The sequence below is a fragment of the Adiantum capillus-veneris genome, chromosome 3 (genome assembly GCF_014529385.1).
Source record: "Adiantum capillus-veneris isolate H3 chromosome 3, ASM1452938v2, whole genome shotgun sequence".
Classification (NCBI taxonomy): Eukaryota; Viridiplantae; Streptophyta; class Polypodiopsida; order Polypodiales; family Pteridaceae; genus Adiantum; species Adiantum capillus-veneris.
The window spans coordinates 72397553-72423994 of record NC_140933.1 but is presented as its reverse complement, the minus strand read 5'-3'; positions in this window follow the sequence as shown (position 1 = coordinate 72423994).

The following is a 26442-nucleotide window of genomic DNA, read 5'->3' as shown; positions in this document are numbered from 1 at the left end:
ATTTGCCAAAAATAATTCTGCATCCTCTCCAGGCTCTCCAAAGAAAAGAGGATATCCAGACATTTGGCGTTGGCTCTCCATTGAATTGATTTCAAAGTGACGCACGTTTTTGTTTTTTCAATAATGTTTTTTAAATTGCAATCTATTCTACAACAAAATAAAAATATTCACATCAAACGACCTATGATAATCAATAAGAGGTAGGATGACAGGGTTTGGTGACGCGAGAATTTCTCCTACTCTTTGGGCACAAAACATGAACACCATATGTTGTTGAAACTGGATTTTTCTACTAATTGCAATGTTTATTCTAATGTGTGGAGTGAAATAAAAGGCGAAAACCTCTATTCTTGGGCCATTATCCATTGTCTATGCATGACCTAATTCTTAAAACAAAACAAAAATATAGACGTCCAAACTAAGGTCGTACCTAATGAGAGGCAAAATAAAAGGATTTACTGAAGCGTTTATCTTGGCCAACCTGAGAGGACCTAAAATTCTACGAATTACACGTTGAAATTGAAACATAGTACTAAAAATTATGTGTACCTTTTGCCTTGCAATGGGAATGAAAGGATCATACAAATTCTCGTGATTCATGCAAACTACTTGACTATGCTAAAGACTGATCCTTCACAAAAATACACAAGTTGTCCTCAGTGGGGGCACCAAAATTGAGGCAGTTCGGGGTGGGCAACAAGAGAGGCGACCTCTAAACACCCCTCAAGGCTCCCGTGCTGCTCAATTGGGGTTGGGGGCAACCACAAGCACAACACAACAACCAACCCACAGCCAAACCCAAACAAGATAGGGGCACCACCTAGTTAGGGAGCGAACTAGGACGCAAAAGAGGAGAATCCCTTAGCAATACAAGCGAGAAGGAAGGGTACACTATCACTAATTTAAATGCTACAAATACACACACCAAACACACACACATACACATACGCACACACAAAAGAAAGAGAGAGATCTTTGTGCAAGAATTTAACTTCAATTTTAATGATTGACGTGGGTGTATGAACAGCTTGGAGGAGAGTCAAGAGACACGATTAAGTTTGATGATGTTGCAATCTACACATTATCTTAGGGTTATGGGAGACCTCTCACCATACAACCCTCTTATAATGTTTTCCCAAGCAACGAAAATAAACACAAGAGATCTTGAGTCACATACAAGAAGATACTACAAAAGAATCTCAAAATGAAAACGCGTCACCTTAAACCAAACGAGATGAGGTTGCCAAGCGTGAATTGGAGAGACTCAAGAGAGTTTTGACCCGCGATTTGTACCCAACTTATTGATTAAATTGATGCGCAAGAGTAGGTACAACTTTGATTGGAAGTTATGAATTACTCACTCCCTTGCAATGTTACAAGTAGCTCAAAGAAGCTTTCCTATACACCACATGTAATGGTGCATAGATGGCTCACTCTCACTCCCTAAAACTAAGATGGTGAATGGCACGCTCAAAGTAGTGAGCAATTGTGTAGGGATCCTGCCATTTACAAAGGGAGAAGGGCTCTATTTATAGGTGAGGAGAGCCCTAATTAGGATTATAACTAATCAACAATATTTTCATAGAAAATCATGTTTATGAAATTTTTTATATGTTCTTATGAGAGTGGGTCTCTCTTGTCTCTTGAGTCACATGGATGTGGGCTCAAGAGGAGAGAATTATTGAGGTGAAATAGAGAATATTCTAGAGAGGTGAGTGATTTTTTGTGTGAAGTTGCCTACTCCACGGTGGAGTAGAGTGGATGCAATTTACAAAAAAAGGGTTAGCAGTTAGTGTTAGTAGTTTGAAGTTAGTAGGATGGGGTAAAATTACATGGCATATGCACTCAAGGTGCATTATATGATTTATACAATGATAAAAAGTAAGAGAAGAATGAGAATATACACAATTTGGTGGAAACCACAAGATGTTAATGTAATTTTCCACCTTCTCCTCCAGTGAATGAAGCGGTTGTAGAACTTTGTCGGTGCAATTCTTGTGACCATGGGGAAGTTGAATTCTCCATGATAAAACTCCTCCTTTTTCAGGGCTTGAGATTGGTTATTTGCTTATTTTTTTCTCTTTTATGAAAGGATGAAGAGGTTATGGTAATATGAATTTGATTCTAGAGAGAGAAATTGAGCTATATGTGTGTAGAGATGATAATCTTTTGAGCTATGGAGTAAGGAGAGATGGAAATGGTGAAGAACATGAAGTAAGCCATGAAAGTTGCACGTTTGAGTGAGGGATAGAGAGGAATGAGTGTATGGAAGTGGGAAAGGAGGTGAGAGAAGACTATGGGTTACTTTGTGAGAAAAGTGGGCAGAGTGGAGCCCACTCAAAAAATCATAGCTCACCAGTGGTTGCTCCAAAAATCACCAAAATGTTTGAGGTGATTATTCAGCTTTTTTTCCACATTTTCTCTTTCGATCACCACTCCAAATTCGGAGTGCAGATGGGTGCCAAAAATCTCACCAAAAAGCCTGTTTTTTATGCCTACAAAAGTCGTTTAGTGGCCCCCTCCTTTGTTGAATTTGTACAATGCATCCAAGAGTGAGCCCCTCCTTTCTCATATCATAATACAAAGCATCCAAGTTTCCCTTTACACATGCATGGAGGAGGATTATTGGTGAATAAAGCAATATATACATGGTGGGACTAGTGTATGGACTATTCATGGATTTTAGCTCAATGAGCACATGGTGTTAGAATAATGAGAATAAAATAAAATAAAATAAATGTGGAGAAAATATGGATATGGAAAGATATTGGAATCATATGATATGGTCCCTCTTTGTATTATTTTGGGTGAAAGAGGAAAAGGTATGCAAGTAAATAATATAATAAACGTGACTAAGAGAGTAGAAATCAACTTTTGTTTTCACGAGAGTGAGGGTGAAAATGTGGGGGTGATTTGTATAAAATAAAAATATGAGGTCAGAGTATGTACACATTGGCAAAAAAATATGCTTATGGTGTAAGAGGATGAAAGAAGGCATACACAGGTTTAATAAAACACACACCTAAGTATAAATATTCAAATACCATATAAAAATAATTATAAAAACCCTTAAATTTAGGCCATATATACAATGCAATATTTACACACAAATGGGCCATAATATTTTTATTTTATTTTATTTTATTTATTTATTTTTGGCTCAACTAGCCTAGTGAGACTAGCTAGCTGAGTGTTTTAAGAAGATATAGGAAAAGCCCCCTAACTCACACACGCCTATCTACAATGAAAAGGTAAGAATAGCCACAGTGTTTAGGCGATTTTGGTAGGGTGGGATAACTCACTATGGCAATTAGGGAGAGCCGAAAAACGGCTATCAATATATACCACAAATTTATGGGGGCCATCTCCCCATGTGGGATCATATCGCTGCCACGTGAGAGCCTCCTCTTCACTGGACCTCAAAACTTAGAAAAACCCCCATTGAATCAAAAAAGAACCACTTTTTGGCCCCTCATTGGGTGCTCTCCAGGCTGATTGCTCACAAGGACGATTGCTAGGCCGTAAAGTGCTATCAAAAGTCCATCCTTCTGACTTTAACTCTTTAAATCCTTATTGCCTTTGAACTTTCCTGGGCACACCAATCAAGAATGCCAAGAACTGGGGAACTGAGATTGCAATAAGGATGCAGTGAATATCTTTCTCAGCAAGTGGGATGGAATTCATGCCTTACGATGTACTCCTGATGCTGTCAGTGCACTGCAAAGAAGTTTGAATCTGGAAGGCAAGGCCTACAAATGGTGGATGTCTCTTAAGGAGAAGAATATCATACCATAGAGTTGGACAGCCTTTGAGGCTATGTTTCAAAAAGAATTTCTACCTACAAATGAGGCAGATCGAAATTGGACGGCTTGGGACACGTTTTCCATGCGCCAACACCCATCATTACTTGAATATATCTCTCACTATTGGGATGTTATCCTCAACTTGGAAGGACTAGACACCTTTTAACAAGTACGTGGGTTTATCCGCGGTCTGACACCAGAGCTTAAGAAGCATGTCAAGACTCAGGACCCTAAAACACTTGAGGAGACCATAGTGAAAGCACACATTCATGATGATCCAGATGAAAAGAAATCACATAATAATCACGTGTCTGCTGATACACATGGTAATACAGGCACACAGTATGGACACAATAAAACAAAATTTATAGTAGCCAATTTTGAAGCAGCTAAAAAATCCAAGGGGTCCCGTGGTCCTCTCTCTCCTGAGGACTTTGATAACGCTAAAAAAGAGAAGTTATGCTTTCAATGCTTAGGAAGCAGCCATGGCAAAAAGAATTTTCTCAAGGAGAAATCTATTGCTCAGGGCAAGGAGAAAGGAGTGCACACGGTGCAACTGCTACCTCTTGAGTTTTCCTCACGATTCTCTACGGTGGAAGTAGCACACACCGAGGTGGTGCATGAATGCTGTATCACAGCTTCCATGTGGCAAACACAACTTCGATCCACATGACTTAGTGTGTATGCACGGATCTCTGGGTAAGGGCACAAGCTGCGCATCTTGGTAGATGACAGTGCCACTCACAATTTCATTAATTATGCATTGGTGAAAAAACTCAAATTGCCCCAAACTCCGAGTTTCCACCGCTACAAGGTAACAATGATGAATGGTTATGATGCCAAAATCTGGGATACTCAAGTCCGAGATGTACCGTTGAAAATACAAGGCTATTCCACATCCTTGGATTTTGAGGTTATGAACATGGAGAGGGTAGATGTGGTACTTGGTAGGGAATGGTTGCATAGCCTAGGACCATCACTAAAGTATAGCTACGAGCACAACAGTATGATGTTTGAATCCCATGGCACACATGTGTTGTTGTTAGGAGAGAAGGATGTGCCTTCCTCACCACTAATATGTATAGCCGAGCTTATGCAGCTCATTTCTGATAATGAAATAGATCAAGTTTTCTTGTGTTACTCATTGTCTCATTTTCTTTCCAATATTGAATCTGTTGAACATTCCTGATCAACGCCGCATGCTTCTCTCTCATCTCTTCCACCAACGGCTACTTCTCAACCAAATGTTGCTAGTGACTTAAAAAATTTATCAAAGGAATTTCACGATGTTTTTCCTAATGATTTGCCATCAAGATTACCACCGACACAATCGGTGCAACATAGCATCGACGTGGTTGCAGGCAGTAAACCACCCTATCCAATGAGTTACTCTGAAGCTGCTGAGGTGGAATGTCAACTTGCTAACTATCTTAGGAGAGGGTTTATCCAGCCAAGTTCTTCACCATGGGCTTCTCCTATTCTATTAGTGAAGAAAAAAGATGGCAGTATGCGCATGTGCATAGACTATCATGGCCTAAATGCGGTTAATGTTAAGAACAAGTACCCATTGCCACGCATGGATGAGTTGTTCGACAAGCTCACTCATGCTAGTATTTTTACAAAAATAGACTTGCGGTCGGGTTATCACCAAGTACGTATTGACTTGCTGATATACCTAAAACTGCATTCTGAACAAGATTTGGACACTACGAGTTTTTGGTTATGCCTTTTGGGTTAACCAATGCGCCCGCAATATTCATGACACTTATAGATAGTGTTTTGAAACCGTACTTGGGCAAATTTGTCATTGTTTTTCTCGATGACATTCTAGTATACATTGCTTCTGAGGAAGAATACTTACAACATCTGAGGTAGGTGTTTAAATTGCTACGAACAAATCAATTATATGCCAAGGAATCCAAGTGTGATTTTTTGAAGGAGGAAAGTCACTATCTTGGGTACGTTATTTCAGCTACCGGGCTACACATGGATCAATTCAAAGTGGATACCATTCGACGGTGGCCTTCTCCTAAAAATCTAGAAGAGTTACAGATTTTTTTGGGATTTGCAAGTTTTTATCAAAGGTTTGTTAAAAACTATGCTAATATTGTTGTTCCCATGACGGACCAACTGAAAGGCAAAGGCAAGACCTTTTAGTGGGGACCCGCTCAACAGCATAGTTTTCATATGCTCAAGGATGCATTAGCTACAGCTCCAATTCTAGCTATTGTAGATCCTTTGAAACCATTTGTTTTGGAAACGGATGCCAGTGACCGTGCTATTGGAGCAACCCTGCTAAAAGAAGGGCGGCCAATTGCATTTGAAAGCAAGAAGCTTGATTCAGCATAGCAAAATTATTTGCTTATGAATGCGAACTCTATGCAATAGTGTCTGCCTTGAAAACATGGTGATAGCTGTTTTTTCGGCTCTCTGTAATTTCCATAGTGAGTTATCTCACCCTATCAAATCACTCAAACACTGTGGTTACCCTCACCCTTTCACTGTATATAGGTGCGTGTGAGTTAGGGGACTTTTCCCATATCTCCTTACTGAAATAAAAAACCCTCAATTAGCTAGTCATTGGGCTAGTTGAGCCAAAAAAATAAAAAATATAAAAAATATAAGTATATTATGGCCCATGCGTATGTAAATATTTCTTTGTATATAGGGCCTAAATAAAAGATTTTTTCATAATTATTTTGGTATTTATTTAAATATTTCTACCTAGGTGTGTGTTATTTATGCTCTGTACATTGCCTCACCATTACCACAATTTTTCTTACCATTTTTCATACTCTTTATTCCATATAGAAATATTTTCATGTAAGCTTCTCTTATATTTGGTGTAACTCCACCCCAACAAAAATCCAAAAAAACTAGTTTTATTTATGTGTATATTTTTTCACTATTGTGATTTTTTCCTTCCTACATCTATTTTGTTTTTTTTTTCTAAAAAAATAGAACACCAAAAATATTTATCTTTTTATGGTAGCCTCATAATGAGAGAGATTTCTTTTGACCCCTTTATATTTTTTCCACTTATATTATTTACATTTGACATGTACATATTTTTTAGACCCCTCAATATTTGATTTTCTTAGTTGTACTATTCACTTATATCATGATCTCAACAATATCTTCAATTATAGACCTACCAAATAAGGTCAAGGGTAGGTGGCATGCATACATGCACTATGGAGGGCTCACTCTTGGAGGTATTCAAAAGAATCATCCAAAGAAGGACCCCACAAGGACCTTGTGTAGTGGAAAAAATTGGTCGGTTTTGCTGAATTTTTAAAGTTCACTTGCTCTCCGAATTTGAAAAGGTAATACAAACAAAAGTTGTAGCTCGTGGGCTGAACTTTTGCCTCAAATTTTTGCATATTTTTTTGAGCTACGAGCTGTGAGCTATGATTTTATTAGTGGACCTCAGTTTTCCCATGCTATGCAGCCACACTCTCTCTTCCACTTTATCATTTTCCTCTTTCACACACACTTCTCCACTCATCATCCCCACCTCTCTCACCACTCCTCTCTGCACCCTACTCACCTTCTCCTCAACCTTGAAGAATAAGAGAAACCATGGTGAACTCATACCTCCCACACACAATTCCATTCCAAAATTGACCACCTAGTCTCATTTTTCCTCCTCCAAATTACCCATATCTATAAAAAAAACCACAAAATTCAGCCTCTTCTCTTAAAAGACAGCATCATGGTAGTTGATTACTTAGCTTCAATTACCTTGTCTCTCAAGGAAGGTCAAGAGTGGAGAAAAAATGTACCGTCAAAGATAGTGGACCGTCAACAAGCGTCAAAATTGGCCCTACTCAAGATACTTGGAGCATCAACCTTGTAAGAAATCCACCTTTTCTTACCTCTTAAGAGTTTTTCTTCCTTATTTGTATCCTACATGGATACTCCCATTGTAAATATCCAATTCCATTTGTAAATTAATACTAACTCTACTAACACTAACCCACTATGAAAAGTTCTATCACCTCCATTTCTCTCCTCTCTCTTTCCCCACCAACTTCTTGATAATTCCAAGCAAAAGAAATTAGATAAATTGCTGAAAATCTAACCCAACCATGGTTAGAGGAGTAACCCTAGCCTTCAAAATTGCTATAAAAGGAGGGTGTAGCTAGCACAAAAGGGGGGAGAAGAAAGAGCACTATGCTATAGCTTGAGAAGCCAAGCTCAACCTCTTGAGAAGGAGCTCTTGAGTGGAATCTCATTGGCATTATGCATATGTATGTGTTGTATTAGGGGTGATTAGCAAGGGAACTCTATGCCATTGTAAGAGAGAGTGATCATTAAATTGAGAGTAGGAAATCTATCATTTCTCCTACTAGAGTAAGCCCAACATTTGCTGAATCAAGGAGGCTGAATTTGGACTAAGCATGGATACCTTGTCTCCCTTCCAACGTGAAGTCATGGACAATAATGATGTGTAAGTGTCTTGGTGTTTTATTTAAGTTCTTGATAGCTTGTCTCCGGATATTGTTATTAATTTAGCCATAAATCCCACAGGCTGTAAGAGGGCGACAGGGTGGAGAGGACTCCCCTGGCCTTAACGCAGTGATTGGGGTGGCTTTTTTCTTGTGATGTGTTGTGGTGTAATTTACTTAGGCTATGTTGAACAAATACTAATCTCACTTTGATTGTTCATGACAGATTTGTAAGAAGGCATTAGTGCAACAAGCACCCCCTTCCCCCTTCTCTCTCTTTCTTACCTATATATATTTATGTTTTCTTGATCATTAACGATACACTTCAAAGCAGCCCGAGCACCATCTCTCTCTCTCTCTCTCTCTCTCGTGTTTTAGTGTGTGAGAGTATTCCATTTGTGTTAGGGTTAGTGTAAATTCCTTGCTTGTTTGTGGGTTGCTCTAACCATTCTCCTCTTTTGCGTCCTAGTTCGCTCTTAAACTAGGTGGTGCCCCTTGTGTAGTTGGGATTTGGGTGGGGGTTTGTTGTTTTGGTTTGTGTTGTGTTGTGCCCCAGCCCCATTGAGCAGCACGGGAGCCTTGAAGGGTGTCTAGAGGTTGCTCTTCTTGTTGCCCGCCCCGGACCGCTTCAAATTGGTGCCCCCACTGAGGACAACAACTCGTGTATGTTTTTGTGTAGGATCAACTTTTAGCATAGTCAAGTAGTTTGCATGAATCACGAGAGTCTGTATGATCCTTTCATTCCCCTTACAAGGCAAAAGATACACATAATTGTTAGTACTAAGTTGCAATTTCAACGGGTAATTCGTAGGATTTTAGGTCCTCTTAGGTTAGCCGAGATAAACACTTCGGTAAATCCTTCTTTTTTGCCTCTCATTAGGTACGATATTAGCTTGGACGTCTATATTTTTGTGTTATTTTAAGCATTAGGACATGCATAGGCCATGGATAATGGCCCAGGAATAGAGGTTTTTCCCTTTCATTTTACTCCACACATTAGAATAAACGTTGCAATTAGTAGAAAGATCCATTTTCAACAACGAATGGTGTTCATGTTTGGTGCCCAAAGAGTAGGAGAAATTCTTGCATCACCAAATCCTGTCATTCTACCTCTCATCAACTACCACACTTCTTTTGATGTACATGTGTTCATTTTATTTTAAAATGAAGTGCAGCCCGGCAAAATAGTGTGTATGTTTGTTTTTTCTCTGTCCAAGTTGTTACAAGAAACAAAAATGATCATTTGTTCTAACAGGGAATGTGTGTGCAGTGAAAGTTCAATCCTTAGAGATCTAGCTCTATTACCAATTGAGTTGCAGGAGCAAGTAGTAAGGCGTCTCTCTCATAACAAGAGGGTGGTGAAGTTAAGACGAAAGGTCCTACGCGTGGATTCCATTTTCCTCTTGTTGTTGGGCACTAAGGAAGACCGCGCATTCATCCAACTAGTGTGTGCCCTAAGATTGGTAAATAGAGTGAAACTTGGCATTTGGCGAGTGCATTTCACCATTGAGGAAGACTCTTCAGGAAACTTGCGGCCAGAGTTCATGCTTCATAGACTCACATTTGGTGAATTTTTCCCTCATTTGCGTCTTATTAATAGTTTTCCTTTCGCTTTCAACAAAAGAGATAGGGAGCTATTCAGAGCTTGTCTTAATAAAGAGAGCATAGAGAAGATTGCAAATTTGTATAAATTCTCTACTTTCTATGACACTTTGTTCATAGAGACATTGTAAATCTCTTTATGCTTTTGAATGATTTAACCATAATCGTAAGGAGTTTTTGTCCAGGAATTTTGTAGCACAAGTGGAGTCTTTAAATCTTGCAAACTTGATTGGACTTGATGAGGATGTTCTTTATGAAATTGTGAGAAGGTTGCCTCACTCCGACTGTGTGGAACTCGAAGGAAAGGAGCTCCTAGTCAATTGCTACTTTCTCACGGCCTTCGACGAGCATGAAGATCTAGTTTTTATACAAACCGCTTGTGCGTTGGGAGTTGTAGAGCAAGTGCAATTTATCACTTGGGACGTGGTTGCTCTTTTGGATCCAGAAAATGAAGTTCTAGAGAATTCTGTTTATCGCCTTAGCTTTGAAGAATTTCAACCCTTCTTAGAGCTCATCAATAGTCTACCTTTTTGTTTTGATCAAACAAATCGAGACCTCGTTGAAGCTTGGATAGCTGAAGAAGAAAACGTAGAGTGGTATTTTCTTACTTCTTCATTTACAGGCGAATGATTCTAAATCTCTATTGTATCCCTTATTGTAACTCATGTTGTAATCTTTCATAATAATGGAGAGCCAACGCCAAATGTCTGGATATCCTCTTTTCTTTGGAGAGCCTGGAGAGGATGCAGAATTACTTTTAGCAAATTTCAAGATGTCTTGCCGTATCAAGAGGATAGTAACCGATCAAGAACGTGTAGAAATGTTTGAGGTGGTCCTTAGGAAAGATGCTAGTACTTGGTTTGACTCTTTGCCTGAGGAAGTTAAGGGGAATTACACAGAAGTTTTAAATCGTTTTAAGAGATACTTCTTTGATCCCCAAAAACACTCAAAAACTATGGCAAGACATTGTTTCTCATAAGCAAAAAGACTTAGATGACTACTACTTGTACAAGCAAGAGTTTCTACGTCTTTGGGCTCTATGGATACGAAATGTTGCTAACCCTGGTGATGGTGCAGAATTTTTAAAGAAGGAGAGGTTCATAGCCCGACTCTTTCCTGACCTTAAGGTAAAAGTTGAGGCGGGTGCACCTGCTACTTTTGATGCAGCTGAAACTAGGGCTGCTGAGAAGTATAGGAAACTCAAGTGCTTAAGGGGAGAGGTTCCAATAGAAGGTCTTAGACCCAAAGGTAAGTCACAAGCATCAACATCTAGGGAGCTTTCTAAGGTAACGACTGAAGTGATTGAGAAGTGAAATGAATCTTTAAGCAGCCTGTCAATTCACCTTGCACAAGCTGTAGGTCCAAAGGGACAAGCAAAGAAGTCAGAAGAGAGAGAGCCACGAACTAGGAGAGTCTTGCAATGTTGGAATTGCGGAGAGTCTGGACATGGGATGTATAATTGTCCTTGGCCCCGTGGAGAGCCAGGGAGACCTAACTTGAATTACCCAGTGATGAATGCAGGAGAAGGAGCTGGTCAACAACCAAGGCTTCTACAAAGGCCAAATGGACCAAGACCACCTCCACAAGGAGTGGAAGGAGTTCCACCTTTGCCAGACCCAAACGTGCATGTGGTAGAGGTGAAAAATTCAAGAGAGGTTGACATGGAAGCAAATGGCATTAAGCGTGGCCGAGGGAAAGGTAAGGAGAAAGAAGGAGTTACATCACAAAGTGACCATGGACGAGAAAAGAAGGCAAAGGAGACCAAGGAAGCTAAGAGGACTCGACGTCGTATCAACCTCCAAGACTTTCCTCTTGGACATGGAATGGCTCCATACAACCTGTTGGAAGACATGAGAGGTAAGGGTCCTGATATCTCATGGCCTCAATTTCTTGCATTATGTCCACAAGTTAGGAGGGATTTAACAAGGGCAGTTAGCACTAGGAGAAAGGTAAAAGAGAGTGTGCCTGTTGTAAAAATTGCACAAGCTGAAATGAATGAGGACATTACACCTGTGCTAGATTGTTACATAAAAGGGAGATTGGTTAGGAAAGGTCTAGTGGATGGGGGTGCACAAATTTGCATCATGACAGAGGGACTCATGCAAAAACTAGGCATGCACATCCATGAGACACCTGAAATTAAGGTCAAGATGGCAAACAATATATTGCAAGGCTAGGTGCGTAGGCATTTGTAAAAATGTTTTTGTGGAGGCCTTTGGCATTAAGAAGGCAGTGGATTTCTATGTCATGTCTACCAAAGGAAATGGTTACCCATTTATCCTAGGGAGACCATGGCTAATGAAAATGCGAGCTTTGCAGGATTGGTAGAGTGGAAAGCTAATTTGCAAGAACGAAAATCATAAGAAGGTTGTCTTTGACATGAAGGAGCAACGCCAAGAGGAGCTCCATGAAGAATCATCTCAAAGTGAGACGGAAGAAGGTTGGACCGATAGCACTTCAGAAGAAGAAAGTAGCGGCAGCATTACTGAAGAGGAGTCTTCCATCGAAGTCATGGGGGTAAGGTTTAAGCCAAGCAACCAGGAGACCTCTTGTCAAGGCTTGGAGGAGGTAGGTCCTCAAGAGAACGAAGGTGTTCAAGATGAAGGTATGCTATCTACAACACTTACAAAGGATGAAAGAGAGGAGTTCAAATGTGTGCTAAGGAAATTTCCTAGGCTTTTTGCTAAAGACTACACTGATGTGCATGGAGTAGATGCTGTTCAACACAAAATTGAGTTAAAGCCAGAGGCCACACCTAAGGCTCAGAAGCTACGAAGGCTAGGAGTCATCAAGGAGCAGGCTTTACTCAAGGAGGTAAGAAAGCTTCTAGCAGCAGGTTTTATTTATCCAGTGGAGAATTCAGAGTGGGTCTCTCCCGTTGTTGTCACTCCTAAGAAAAATGGAAAGTGGAGGGTGTGTGTGGATTACCGTCCACTCAATGAGGCAACAAAAAGAGATCACTTTTCCCTCCCATTTCAGGATGAGATACTAAATGAGGTAGCTGGTCATGAGAAGTACACTGTGTGTGATGGCTACTCAGGCTACTTTCAAATAGGTATCGCATTGGAAGATCAATTGAAAACAACCTTTATCACTCCTTGGGGTTGTTATGCTTTTAGAGTCATGCCATTTGGTCTGACAAATGCTCCTGCAACATTCCAACGTTTCATGAACATGGTGTTTCAAGCATTATTTGGAAAGTCAATTATGGTGTTCATTGATGATTTCTGCATTTATAGCTCAAAATCATTGCATCTACAAAGCGTAGAAGAAGGTTTAAAGAAGCTCTACGACATGGGAGGTCAACTCAACCCCGACAAGTGCCACATAGGTGAGTAAGTGATCTTGCTCGGTCACAAGGTTTCCTATAAAGGCATTGAGGTGGATCCTTCAAAGGCAAAGGCTCTTATTGAGCTCCCATCACCGAAGAGTCTTAAGGAGGTCATCTCTTTCATTCAGAAGGTGAAGTATATGTCACACTTCATTCACTTAGCCTCGGAGTTGCTTCATCCTTTGAAAAATTTGACACAACAAGTAGAATTTGCATGGTTTGATGAGCTTGAAGAGTATTTTTGTAACATTAAAGTCATTTTGTCAGAGCTACCAATACGCATGCCTCCTTGTTGGGAGTACACATTCTTTGTTAGCTCTAGTGTTGGAAGGGAAACAATTGGTGTTGTGTTGCTACAACAAGATCCCCACAGTACAAGGATGCGACCCATCTACTTTGCTAGTAGGGTCATGAATGCTTTGGAGAGAGGCTACACGGAGGCAGAACTCATGATGCTTTCTCTCATGTTTGCGATAAGGAAGTTTAGATCCTACTTGCTCCCAAAACCTTTTGTAATCCTCACCGTAGAGAATTTGTTCCCTTGGGTGTCATCTCAAATGAATCTTAGTACTAGGATCTCAAAGTGGATTATGGAGTTGCAAGAGTTTCAATACTCTTTCAAGGTAGAAGATAGTGTGCGTGCACAATTGGCAGGGATTCTCACTTATAGGGTGCATGAAAAGGAGATTAAGGTGCCTGAAGTAAAGACCCTACCATTGCCACCACCAAAAAGTATTCCTAATGCTTTTACCTTGTTCTTTGATGGAGCTTTTCGTCGAGCCATAGGAAAAGCAGGGGGAGGGCTAGTGTTGCTCAACCCAAGTGGAGAGGTGGTCATGAAAGAGAAGTTCAATCTACCAAGTTCAGCTAGCAACAATGAAGTAGAATATGACACACTACTTCATGGTTTAAAAATATGCATTGGCCATGGTATACAACGTCTCATGGTAAAAGGAGATGCACTTCTCATTGTGAAGCAGATTTTAGGCATTTGGGCATGCAAAAATGAAAGACTAAGGGCCAAAGTTCATACCATCCGTAGGCTATTTAATCAATTTGAGGAGGTGCATTTATATCATATTCCTAGGAAACAAAATGAAGATGCTGATTTACTTGCACAACAAGCCGTTGCATGTGTAAAGAAAGAAGTGCAGGTCATCATGGTGGCGGCTGCTGTGAAGCAATGGAGGTACCAGGGATTGGAGTCATTGGCTCCCATCATTGGCTACATTTTGGAGGGTGAGTTTCCACCAGACTTCACAAAAGCTCAGAAGAGGAGACTCGTGAAGAAGGCAAGCATGTATCTCTTCCTAGAAGGCTCCCTCTATCAAAGAGGGAAGGATAAAGTGTGCAGAAGAGTACCAACTATCGCGGAAATTCCAGCCATTCTAAAAGGTTTGCATGAAGAGGCATGTGGTGGTCATTTTTCCCAAGAATTAACTGTGAAGAAGATTTTGCTTGCGGGGTATGTTTGGCCAAGTCTGCATGTGGATGTCCAACATTGGTGTAAAAGTTGTCACAATTGGCAGGTAAATGGGAATAGAAGATTGGTTTATGGTCCAAGGAAAATTGTGCTTGCAAATGGACCCTTTGAAAAGTGGGGCATTGATGCTATGGGTCCTCTGCCTAGGACAAAAAATGGTAAACTCTACATTCTAATGGCTGTAGACTATATGACTAGGTGGGTGGAAGCAAAAAGTGTGGCAAAGGTAAATGAGAGGACAGTGAGCAAATTTGTCTACACTCACATTTGTTGTAGATTTGACACACCTTTGGAGATTGTTTCTGATAATGGTCCAGGGTTTAGAAAGGGATTGCTCACAGAAGTCTGTGAAGAACTTCGCATTCTACATCGTCACAGTACACCCTACTATCCCCAATCAAATGGTTTGGTAGAAAAAGCTTATGGTGTCATTGCAGGCATCATTAGAAAGATGGTAAAAAACAAGACAAAGTTGTGGGATGACTTCTTGGATGGTGCCTTGTGGGCGTATCGAACCACATATAGGGAAGCCACGGAGTTCACACCATTTCACTTGGTCTATGGTCAAGAAGCTTTACAGCCAATTGAACTAAACATTCCAACAATGCGACTTCATGGCAAATCAGCACAAGATGATCAAGAAGCATGGATGGATCGACTTCTTACCTTAGCTGAGCTTGAGTGGAAAAGAGAAGCAGCATACGAGTGCTATGAGAGGAAAGCCACACAGACAAAGGAGAAGCTTGACAAGAAACTGAAGGACAAAGGCATCAATGAAGGAGATCTTGTGCTAAGGTATGACAATCGACTCGATAATTGTTTTGATGCCAAATTTGAAACAAGATGGCAGGGGCCATACATAGTCAAGAAGGCTTTCAATTCAAGTTACTATCAACTTATGGACTTGAATGGGAAAGAGCACTCCAGGAAGGTAAACGGCTATTGCTTGAAGCCTTACTTGAGTCGCCTTCTACCAAAGGATCTACCAGAGCAAAAGGCAACTATCCCATGTAAGTATTGTTCCATGAAGCATGAGTGTAACACAAACCAAAATTCCAAGGGGCCAAACAATGAAGATCTTGTCAAGGACTCTGAAGCACTCTCTTTGAAAAAGATTCTATATGATGGTACATGAATATACCATCATCCTGAGGGAGGGCTAATGATAGCCGTTTTTTCGGCTCTCTGTAATTGCCATAGTGATTTATCTCACCCTATCAAATCACTCAAACACTGTGGTTACCCTCACCCTTTCACTGTATATAGGTGCGTGTGAGTTAGGGGACTTTTCCCATATCTCCTTACTGAAATAAAAAACCCTCAATTAGCTAGTCATTGGGCTAGTTGAGCCAAAAAAATAATAAAAATAAAAAATATAAGTATATTATGACCCATGCGTATGTAAATATTGCTTTGTATATAGGGCCTAAATAAAAGATTTTTTCATAATTATTTTGGTATTTATTTAAATATTTCTACCTAGGTGTGTGTTATTTATGCTCTGTACATTGCCTCATCATTACCACAATTTTTCTTACCATTTTTCATACTCTTTATTACATATAGAAATATTTTCATGTAAGCTTCTCTTATATTTGGTGTAACTCCACCCCAACAAAAATCCAAAAAAACTAGTTTTATTTATGTGTATATTTTTTCACTATTGTGATTTTTTCCTTCCTACATCTATTTTGTTTTTTTTTTCTAAAAAATTAGAACACCAAAAATATTTATCTTTTTATGGTAGCCTCATAATGAGAGAGATTTCTTTTGACCCCTTTATATTTTTTCCACTTATATTATTTATATTTGACATGTACATATTTTTTAGACCCCTCAATATTTGATTTTCTTAGTTGTACTATTCACTTATATCATGATCTCAACAATATCTTCAATCATAGACCTACCAAATAAGGTCAAGGGTAGGTGGCATGCATACATGCACTATGGAGGGCTCACTCTTGGAGGTATTCAAAAGAATCATCCAAAGAAGGACCCCACAAGGACCTTGTGCAGTGGAAAAAATTGGTCGGTTTTGCTGAATTTTTAAAGTTCACTTGCTCTCTGAATTTGAAAAGGTGATACAAACAAAAGTTGTAGCTCGTGGGCTGAACTTTTGCCTCAAATTTTTTCATATTTTGTTGAGCTACGAGCTGTGAGCTATAATTTTATTAGTGGACCCCAGTTTTCCCATGCTATGCAGCCACACTCTCTCTTCCACTTTATCATTTTCCTCTTTCACACACACTTCTCCACTCATCATCCCCACCTCTCTCACCACTCCTCTCTGCACCCTTCTCACCTTCTCCTCAACCTTGAAGAATAAGAGAAACCATGGTGAACTCATACCTCCCTCACACAATTCCATTCCAAAATTGACCACCTAGTCTCATTTTTCCTCCTCCAAATTACCCATATCTATAAAAAAAACCACAAAATTCAGCCTCTTCTCTTAAAAGACAGCATCATGGTAGTTGATTACTTAGCTTCAATTACCTTGTCTCTCAAGGAAGGTCAAGAGTGGAGAAAAAATGTACCGTCAAAGCTAGTGGACCGTCAACAAGCGTCAAAATTGGCCCTACTCAAGACACTTGGAGCATCAACCTTGTAAGAAATCCACCTTTTCTTACCTCTTAAGAGTTTTTCTTCCTTATTTGTATCCTACATGGATACTCCCATTGTAAATATCCAATTCCATTTGTAAATTAATACTAACTCTACTAACACTAACCCACTATGAAAAGTCCTATCACCTCCATTTCTCTCCTCTCTCTTTCCCCACCAACTTCTTGATAATTCCAAGCAAAAGAAATTAGATAAATTGCTGAAAATCTAACCCAACCATGGTTAGAGGAGTAACCCTAGCCTTCAAAATTGCTATAAAAGGAGGGTGTAGCTAGCACAAAAGGGGGGAGAAGAAAGAGCACTATGTTATAGCTTGAGAAGCCAAGCTCAACCTCTTGAGAAGGAGCTCTTGAGTGGAATCTTATTGGCATTATGCATATGTATGTGCTGTATTAGGGGTGATTAGCAAGGGAACTCTATGCCATTGTAAGAGAGAGTGATCATTAAATTGAGAGTAGGAAATCTATCATTTCTCCTACTAGAGTAAGCCCAACATTTGCTGAATCAAGGAGGGTGAATTTGGACTAAGCATGGATACGTTGTCTCCCTTCCAATGTGAAGTCATGGACAATAATGATGTGTAAGTGTCTTGGTGTTTTATTTAAGTTCTTGATAGCTTGTCTTCGGATATTGTTATTAATTTAGCCATAAATCCCACATGCTGTAAGAGGGCGACAGGGTGGAGAGGACTCCCCTGGCCTTAAGGCAGTGATTGGGGTGGCTTTTTTCTTGTGATGTGTTGTGGTGTAATTTACTCAGGCTATGTTGAACAAATACTAATCTCACTTTGATTGGTCATGACAGATTTGTAAGAAGTCATTAATGCAACAAGCACCCCCTTCCCCCTTCTCTCTCTTTCTTACATATATATATTTATGTTTGCTTGATCATTAACGATACACTTCAAAGCAGCCCGAGCACCATCTCTCTCTCTCTCTCTCTCTCTCTCTCTCTCTCTCTCTCTCTCTCGTGTTTTAGCGTGTGAGAATATTCCATTGGTGTTAGGGTTAGTGTAAATTCCTTGCTTGTTTGTGGGTTGCTCTAACGATTCTCCTGTTTTGCGTCCTAGTTCGCTCTTGAACTAGGTGGTGCCCATTGTGTAGTTGGGATTTGGCTGGGGGTTTGTTGTTTTGGTTTGTGTTGTGTTGTGCCCCAGCCCCATTGAGCAGCACGGGAGCCTTGAAGGGTGTCTAGAGGTTACTCTTCTTGTTGCCCGCGCTGGACCGCTTCAATGGATACATTATTTGTATGGCGCTCAATTTGAGATTGTGTTTGACTATGAAAGCATTAAATGGTTTACACAACAATCCGACTTGAAGGGTCGAAAGGCCAGGTGGACTGAGATTCTTCAGGAATATGACGCAAAGTTCCGGTATCATAAAGGACGATACAATGTGGTGGCTGATGCTCTTAGTTGTATGCATGAGATCAATTCTCTCTTGTTCACAAAACTTTGCACTGAAATTTTAGACTCTCTGAAGGGCGAATATGAGCAGGATGACGCATATTCCAAAGCCTGGAGCCATGTGCAAATTAGGGATCCTTCTCACTCCAATGCTGGTAGTGTATTGTTAATCTCTAGACACAGTTCTCCTCTATCGAGTGATGAACTAAAACAATGGAAGAATTTTACCATCGGCAATGGATACCTACTCCATAAGGGAAGAGTTTGTGTACCGACGCACACAGAAATTCGGCACCAAATTCTTTATGAATTTCATGACAGTCCAAGTGCACAACACCCAGTTATTAAAAAGACTTATGCTCTCGTACAATGATAGCTTTACTAGCTAGGTTTACATGGCTTTGTTCAAGATTACGTCTTGCATTGCCAAAAATGTCAAGTTAACAAAGCAGAGCACCTGAAGGCAGGAGGACTCTTATAGCCTTTGGAGATTCCCAATGGAAATGGGAAAGTATCTCTATGGATTTTATTGTGGGTTTACCAGCCACTGTCTGAGGTCATGAGTCAGTATGGGTGGTCGTAGACCGGTTGACTAAACTATGTATGTTTATTCCAACCAAATCAACGATTAAGACTCCAAAATTATCCAAGTTATTTGTAGACAATCTCTACAGGTTGTATGGCTTACCAAGTAACATTGTGAGTGATCGTGATCCCAAGTTTAACAGTCATTTTTGGAGGGCTGTGTTTAAACGATTGGGTACACAACTCAACCTCAGTACATCCGATCATCCACAAACGGATGGTCATACTGAACGAGTTAACCAAGTGCTAGAGGATATGCTACGCCTATACATTAGCAAGAAACAAACAGACTGGGAAGAATATCTACCTTTTCTTGAGTTTGCTTAGAATAGTGCTAAGCATGTCACGACTGGATTTAGTCCTTTCATACTCATGTATGGTTTTCAACCTAGGTCACCTGTTACGGTGGGGTTGGCAACCGAAAAACTCCAATAGGTTAAGGATTTTCTCTAAGACCATATGGATATGTTAAAACTCACTCGTCAGAATGTCCAACAAGTGCAGGATCGTTATAAGAAGTATGCTGATGAGAAACATCGGCAAGTTACCTTTGAGCAAGGGCAGGAAGTATTTTTACGTGTGACAGAGCATTCAGAAAAGTCTAAAAATTGGGCCAACACCTAAATTATCTCCAAGATATTGTGGGCCTTTCAAAATACTCAAGCGAGTTGGTGATCGTTCCTACAAACTATCGTTATCCACACACTCTCGTGTCCATCCGGTGTTTCATGTAAGCCGTTTACGTAAGCAATTACATGGGGATGACAATGTCATTGACCAACAAATTCTGGTCGATTTCATTGAAGCTCCTACCTTACCACATGAACTTGAAGGAAATCTTGACTATTATGATTTACGTACACATCATCATGTACGTCGACAAGCTTTAATCACGTGGAAAGATCGACCTGAGGAAGGTGCCACTTGGGAAAACATTAGTGCTCTTAAGAAGAAGTTTCCCACTTTTGTTTTCAAGGATGAAAAATCTTCCTTAAGGGGGGAGTAATGTCAGGACAAGGGCAAGGCCAGGCAGTCACAAACTGGGCAAGGGGAAAGGCTAGGAAGTGTGGACAGGGGATCCATCTAGGGCAAGAGGATAGGAGCCTACCTTTATAATGGGAGGTTGGGAGGAGGATCCTAAGGTCTAGTCACCCAAGGCTTTATAGAAAGTGATACACTTGGGGTTGTACTAATGCAAAAGGATCCCCAAAACTCTTTCATGCGTCCTATGTACTTCTCTAGTCGCATCATGACCACATCAAAAAAAGGATTCACCACGGTAGGGCACATGATGCTTGCATTGATGTTTGCCACTACAAATTTCCACTCTTATCTATTGCCTAGACCCTTTGGATTGTAACAATGGAAGAATTATTTCCGTATGTAATGCAACAAATGGATGTCTCATCTAGAATCTCTAAGTGGCTCATTGGATTACAAGAGTTTGATTACACTATGCAAGTGGAGAGCTCCACCAGAGCTAGTCTAGCAGGTATTCTTACTCATCGTCACTATGAGAAGAAGCTAAATGTAAACACAAAAGGTAAAGGAGTGACACCAATGGTAAAAGTTCCTAAGATAGAATGAGTTCACTCTCTTTTCTTTGATGGAGCTTACAAAAGGACAGTGGACCAGACTGTAGCTGGCATCATCATTTTCAATGAGCAAAGGGAAAAGGTCTTCTCTATTGGGCACCTACTACATTCTCACTACAACAACAAGCCAGAGTACACAGCCCTAATTCTTGGATTATAACAATGTGTTTTACAAGGGGTTCAGCGCCTAAATGTGTTTGGCGATGCCATGCTTTTAATAAAGAAGATAAATGGCACTTTGGTTTGTAAAAATTAAGTTTTTCTTGGCCAATTATGCCAAGTAAAGGATCTTTAAAGAAAATTTGAAGCGGTGCAGCTATTTCACGTCCCTAGGGAAAAAAATCAAGAAGCAGATGCTCTAGCCAAGGAAAGGATACAAGATGTTCCCATAGGAACAATGAAACTAAAGCTGCCCCTCTTCGAGGGTAGTGATGCTATGCATGATATCATTAGCTTCTTAGATATAGGAGAATGTCCTGAAGGGTATACCAAGGGCCAGAAACAATGGCTTGTCCAAAAGGCAACAAGATACCACCTTATAAACAACACCTTGTACTACAAGGGCAAAGACCACATTCTCATGTGACTGCCAATCTTGAGTGAAATCACGAAGGTAATCTCAAGTTTCCATGATGGTGTTTGCGGAGGCCACTTTGCTCTAGATATTACTAGTAGGAAAATTCTACAGGCAAGATTCTCTTGGCCTAGTGTGAACAAGGATATGCAGCATTGGTGTAAAACATGCAGAGCTTGTCAAGAATCTAGTGATCGAACACTAACATATGAGCCACATACCCCTATCATCTCATATGGCCCGTTTAAGAAGTGGGGAATAGATGCAGTTCGTCCTTTACCAAGGGCCCAGTTGAGTAAACTGTATATTCTAATTGGTGTAGACTACATGACCCGATCGGCGGAAGCTGCAATCACCACACGCATTACAACCCAAGAAGTGGCGAAGTTCAATTTGAGTACATATATTGCTGCTTTGGCCCACCTCTAGAGATAATATTTGATAGAGGGCCAGGTTTCAGAGGCGACTTGGTGGGATAACTGATGAAAAAGCTAGGCATCACACGCTGACACTCAACTCCATACTATCCACAGTGCAATGGTCTAGTGGAAAAGGTAAACAACATGATCTATAAAATCATCACAAAGCAGGTGAATAACCACACAAGTGATTGGGATAAGCATCTCATGGACGCTCTTTGGGCCTACCGCACGACATTCCAAACATCATTAGGTTTCACCCCTTTCATTTGATAGATGGAAAAGAGGCCATTCTATCCATCGAGGTGCAGATAGCCAGCTTGCAAGTCATGGCTAGCCAGTTACAGCACACAATTGCCCATCTCTGCAACCACATCTTGGATCTAGAAAGTCTTTAGTTAGACAGGGAAGATGCGATCAACTACTATGCAACACAAGCAGAACGACACCGACTTACATTCAATCAAGGGCTTAAGGAAAAGGGTCTGAAGAAAGGCATGTTAGTATTGAGATACAACAATAGATTTGACACTAGGAAAGATAAGAAATTTTAGCCCAGATGGGAAGGGACATTCATCTTCAAAAGGCGAGACGCCAATGGTAGCTACAGATTGATGGAAGCAAATGGTCAAATTCACAAGACGAGAGTGAATGGATGGAAGCTCAAAAGGTACTTTTTAAGGTTTGGTCCGGAGTTTATGGTAGATATTCAAGAGGAGGGAGAACCCTCCCCTTAATAAACGTTGGTTGATATTGATTATTCGCCTCTTTCTAGAACACCCTTGCGGTGTGACAACCAGAGTGCTATTAGTCTTGCAAAGACTATGTTCAACATAACAAGTCACTATATTTACTCTTTATGTGTATCACATATATTGCGATGCATGTATATCGAGTTACATCAAAGTCATATCACTTGAAATCTTTGTATTTTGCTTTTTGTTTTGATTGTATATAATTTATGATAGAGATCAAATCAAGATTTTCTTTTATTGAAATGATTGAGAGTTGCATGAAGCTGCTATAGAAAGAATGATATCCATCATATATATCTTTTTAACAGTGAGTTATATCCATCGTAGATATTGAAGGATTATGGTTTTGATGATTCATAAAGAGTTATGATTGTAGATATTAAAGAACTTTAATTCTGATAATTTATGTGGCATTCAAAGATTCATGTTAAAGAACTATGTTTTGATTATTTTTTTTATTTTTTCCATGTGGATATTAATATTGAGCTTGTATGTGAAGATACTTTAGATATATCCTTGAGTTCCCTCTATAATATACTACAGCACATCATGCAAAAAACGATGTAGATATCGACGAGACAAAGTTAGTTTTAAAACTAAAAAGCGTTGAAATAGGCATCGGAAAAGATTTCGGTCTCGCGTTGACGGTATAAGCATCGGTATATGTGGTGTCGGAATATCCTATGAAATAAGCGTCTAAACAAGAATTTGCATATGTGTTGGTAATTCTATAGCATATTTCAACACTTCTTTCAAAGTGTATACTGACGCCTATACCGTACTCTGTACCGATGACCAAACGTGCAAATTGTTTTTGGGTAGAGAGGGCTGGGAACTAATGTTGAATGTACTGCAACAAAATAAAACATCCTTCTCTACCCAAAGGAGGAATGCACAAGCAACCCCACTCCATCTACAAGCTGACGCGAAAGAGCGAGTGTATGGCAATTAGCAGAATTGTAAGAATAACATAACCACAAAATCAAAAGCTTGATCATGGCATAACGGCATAAAGATTTATAACCATAATTAAAACATGAGTCAAAAACTACAAAACCATAAACATAACCCATTTTCCATACCATAACCATCACCATAACTTGCTTGTCATACTATAACCATAACAGCCATACCATCATTGCACAACCATAACCATAACCATATCCATAAGCATCATATGATTGCCATACCATCAAAGCAAAACCATAACCTTAACTTGATTGCCAAACCCTAACCATAACATTTGTGCCATACCGTAAACAATAAACATAAAGACTATAAATCTATACACATCAAACAATCTATATCAAGAAGACCACAACTACAAAAAAGATTGTATCAAGAAGACTGTATAAAGATGACTGGGTAAAATTGCATCAAGAAGACCCTCATGGTAATGCCTCCTAGTCTACTTCCTCTCCCTCCTCCTATAGGTGGGTCAGAAGGGCCACAAGTCCATGTTGGTACCCATACTTCTCCTCTCGGCGTGTCGGAAGGCACTTCACGGCAACTTCCTGCAGAATTATGATTTAATCATGCGATAAATCTTCAAATAGCATATATATTATCAATAATTTAAAGCATACGTATAATACTTACAAACTCATGTCGAAACGTGTCATAGCCTCCACTCCCAAGATGTGAGGCTCCACCACGCTCCAAACGTGCTCTGGCTACATCTCTCTACTATTAAAATCTCTCAGGATTGTCTTGTGTCTCTCGTGCAATCCCTGACCACTCCTCTGCATCCAACCATATTGGCTTTGAACTGTTGGCATTGTACGTGTCTCTCGCCTCTAACCGACAGTGTGACATTGTGGCCTTCACCACACTCAAAATCCAGGGATTCGAGACTGGATCATACCCCTCTGCCGCCATGTACTCATTTGTGAATTGCCTTGATGATGTAATTCTTTCTTTCATGATCGAGATTATCCCAAACCTCCATCACAAAGTGACCAAATTGAATTGTACAGAGCTGTCGAATCCTCTGTCACATGGCCTATCCGACCCTATCCGCCATAACAGCCCCATCCCTGCTCTTGTACACCTTTCTACGATCATGCTCGTGTGATCCCCAAGGTGTATGTGGTGTGCCAATCAATGAAATATCTACTAAAGAGAGTGGTGGTCACTCTCTCGATGGTGTGGATGCATTTGTAGAACCACTACCACAACAACCACCGCCACCATAACGATGCCTACCTTGTCTCGAGGATGAACCACCCATCGATGTAGGGGGCACACGAGTCCTAGGGATAGGGGGCACACTCGATTGAGGTGTCGGGACTCTTGGTGTAGACACCACACTAGTCCCGGGCATAGGGTCGACCGTAGTAGGTCTAAGGAACCTACTGCCCAAAGGTGTTGTGCCATCGCGATCCGCTTTGGTGTGAACTGAGACAAAAACAAGCCCATCTACTCGAGTGACATGCCGACCGGAGTGACAAGAAACTAAAACTAGGAGAGTATGTCTCATCGCCATCGGCCATGGCTAATCATACACAAATAACACCCACAAAATACGTTAGTTTACAAAAGAAACGCTTAATCAATACAAATAACAAGTAAATGAAGCTGCAACACAAATGAATGAATCTAAAGTGTATTGTAAACTAATAAAAAGAGTTTCTCAAAAGAGTTCCTAGAAAAAATCTTTAGTTAATCTCTTATTCTTCTATGAGATGTGATGCACCAAATATGTCTATCTCAATCTGTACTTCTACATCTTCGTCATTGAACTCTACTTCTTTGTCGCTCTCCTCATCAGCTTCAGTGTTTGACATCTCCTCTCTAGGTTCAGAAAATTGCTCACTGCTGACATCCACCTCAAAATCTAAACTTAAAGTTTTCGTCAGTCCTGCGCTTTGTTCATGAATCACCTCTTTGACCTCAACATCCAATCCTTCACATAATTGCTCGCTCTATAGAGCAACTGGAACGACATAGAGCCAGCAGGGTTTAGACAGATCATTCTCATCATTTTTTGTCCATAGTGGATCGTGTGTGAACACAACTTGTTCACAATGCTGCGGAAGTATGAATGTATCCCGTGCATCTGTCCACACCCGCCTAGAGTTCACTTGAATCAATTCACTCTTGTCTTTTGCATAGTTGCATTAGGGCCACTGGTAATAACTTTGAACCACTTGACATCAAAGATAAACATATCAAACTTTCTAAAGCTAATCTTCAAGATGTCTCGGATGTAGCCAAAGTATTCAAGTTGGCTAGTCACTGTGTTCTCGTTCTTGGCACTAATCCTACTTTCTTGGATGAAGCTTTCTCTAACACCACTGCCGAAAGTGACCCTTTGTTCATCGATCTATTGCACTCTGAAGTGTTTCCCATGTGACCACAAAGCTCCATATTTGTGATACTGGAGTCACAAAATTGAAACAGACTAAAAGTTATTAAAGCAATGTGATCATGTGATCATGTGGAGCTTGAAAAGGAAGTTGTGAAAATTTACATGCCAATCGCAACCCCTTGACATCTCCTCTTCCTCTTCAGTAATCAACACTCCATTCCTCTTTGCCTTTGAAATTGTCACATCTAACCTCCGCTCAGTTGGAAAGTCAGGCAATTTTTGAAGATGATTTGGAAAAGGAAGGTTTCTAGTGGCACGGGCGCACTTAAATTGCAGCCGATCTGCCAAGCATTGTTGCTTTTTCACTTTGTACCTCTCTAGCCACTTTTGCATGATGTCTGAGTTGAGAAGGAAAAATCTCATAACCTTTTCTCGCATTGTGATGTCCATCTTCCTAACAATGCCTTGTCCCTGCGGCTTGTCCACTGTCACCTTGACGTT